At 33.9% G+C, this 2619-nt stretch overlaps 1 long non-coding RNA gene across 1 annotated transcript; it reads right to left on the bottom strand.

Moving 5' to 3' along the window:
• Nucleotides 1–801: 801 nt before the first annotated feature.
• On the bottom strand, nucleotides 802–1757 carry LOC125589261. The gene is made up of 4 exons (XR_007325436.1): nucleotides 1653–1757; nucleotides 1149–1552; nucleotides 927–1050; nucleotides 802–819 (listed from the first exon to the last, which is right to left on the bottom strand). It is a non-coding gene; the product is annotated as an uncharacterized LOC125589261 (long non-coding RNA).
• Between the last annotated feature and the right edge of the window lie 862 nt (nucleotides 1758–2619).

Consider the following 2619-nt stretch of genomic DNA (forward strand, 5'->3'; position numbering starts at 1 on the left):
GGAGAAAGTGGAACAAGTGAAAGTGGGACAACGTGCAATTTGTTAAAGTATTCAAAATATGGAAAAATTAATAGTGTTCAGTTTTAGAAGGAAAAAAATTTATATTATCACTAAGTGAAATTGTGTTGTATAAATTCTGTAATTGTATATTTTAGGTGAAATATTAAATTTATGTTTTTATATATTTTTAAAAAACAGTGGCATATTAAAAGAAAAAAAATAAAAAATGAAATATAATCCATAAGTAATATAAAATAAGAAGTACAATCCTCGATAAAAAAAATTTCCATCGAAACCTGCAAAAAATTATTTAATTTTGTTAGCAATCGTACGATATCAAATAGCCTAATAGATTTCTAAATTTTATTGAGACGAAAATTATATTAAATTGACATACCGTTATCGAAATAGTCGTAAAACTGGTTTGAATGATATTACAACCCGTCTTTCGTAAGAGATTGTTCTATCTGTTAATAGAAGAAAAAAAACAAATGTAAGAATTTAATAATTCAAAATTTCTATCGAATAAAAATAGACTAAAATTGCGTACCGTTCACTATGAAATATTCTGAAAAACTTGTTTGTAGACAACATTCTTTGTTTTTGTCTATGGCTTCCCTTGTTTATCCGTTATTAGGATTTTTAATCCAGATCTCGACTTTACTCTCGAAAGTGCAACGTATAACTGGCCATGAGAGAACATTGGTCTAGGTAGAAACAAACCAACATTTTCCAGCGTTTGACCTTGACTTTTATTGATAGTCATCGCAAAAGCCAACGTAACTGGAAACTGTCTTCGACGACAACGCGGTCCTCGATCTATATAGGTGTTCAAAAAATAATTTATAAACTGATTAAGTTACTGATAACATGCATAGTTTTCAAAATCAAGTATACTATTAACATATTAAGTTGTCTCTTATTACCTGGTCAGCCGATGAACCGGATAACACAACGCAGGGAATCCCTAATAATTCTTCTGCAAGGTTGTCAAGCAGAAGGAACTTTGTGTGGCCAGTATTGTCAAGGACTACCAATTGTAAATTGTACCTATATCGAACAGAATGAGTTGCTCATATATTTCGAAATCACTGGTTTCTCGAGTCTAAAGCACATATAGAAATTACGGTTCCAATGTTTATACTTACCTTGGCAGAAGTTCTGGCCGATAGGTTTTACACTTGGCGCAGTAGTACTTTTTCTTGACTTGGGACTTTTGAATTCCATAAACCATCTGATCGCTTGGCACAGACAATACTTTTTGACAACAGATTTTGCAACTCATATAGTACCATCCCATATCATAATCAATGGCAGCAATTGTACAGATAACAATACACCTCTCTAGCTGTGTATCCAAAAAGCAGAGTGTTATAAAAGAATCGAAAAACAACCTCAAGATATAACATCTCCTTTACCTGTTCTGTCTCCAACACTTCAATAATTGATTTCTGAATGATAGGCTTGAAAAATCTACTTTTCAAATATTTCCGGAATCAGACAAACAGGTTTCGACGGCACCAATGCTATATGCGGGTCTCTTTTGTTCAGCCTGGAAATATTTGAAAAGTATTTGAAATTATGATCCCAAAAGCGTCGGTATAACATATATTTTGTAATATATTTTTGTTAAATAATTTTAAACCACTTACAATTTTGAAAAAGCTTCAACCTCTACCATTTCAGGATTGAGGGAAACGTCAGTAACACCGTATGCAGTAGATACACTATCTGTTGATCACATAATCAAAATAGTTAAGTAAACCGCAGACATTTGGCAGACGCAATTTGATACAAAAATACAGGGTGGTTACCTTTGAACACACTGAGCTTGCCAAATCGCAGAACACATATAATAGACTTCTCCTGGATGAGGTTTTAAGTAGCATCATGTACAAAGATAGCATATTTACCCCACAGATGAACCGTGAGGCGATCAGAACTGCAATAAAAGAAAAGAAAAAAACACCTCATATTTTTTTGGCAAATGTGATACTATGAATAAGCGCTGATTCATTTTTAAGAAAAGAAAAACCTACAACTGATTCTGGAGCTCCAGTGTTATCTTTTCCGTGTCTTTTCAACAATCTCCAAAATGCTGACCCCGACTATTTGACCTATGACGTCTAGAAAAGATAATCGAGGGAAAATATCAGTCCAAAATGGTACGGATAGATATTTAGAAACAGAATAAGCGCTTAACGGAGAATCTCATCCAAAACATGTTTTAATATACTCACCAACCAAATACTCAGTAGCAACCAAACCATCCAAGATATCACGGAAAGCAACTGGTTGGAAACCAGTGAGTGGGCGTGGGAAGAAATCACACACACAAACACGGGTATTACGGCCAAACTCAATCATGTATGCATGTTTGCTGGTTCGATATGCACCTCCCGATTGGACAACTGAAAAAGTTTCAAAAAATTTCCAATACCCTTCTTTGAGTCTTGGCTCATATGGTGCTACCAAAGAACTACTAATAGAAGCATGAATCTTATCTCCCTGCAAGTTAAAATTTCATATTAGGGAGAAATCTATAGGTCGGTGGTAATTAATACTTTGGTATACTAAAGTCTATGAAAGTGTATATCTTACAAAGGAATCGCATAGCAC

Source organism: Brassica napus, chromosome C6 (assembly GCF_020379485.1).
Source record: "Brassica napus cultivar Da-Ae chromosome C6, Da-Ae, whole genome shotgun sequence".
NCBI lineage: Eukaryota > Viridiplantae > Streptophyta > Magnoliopsida > Brassicales > Brassicaceae > Brassica > Brassica napus.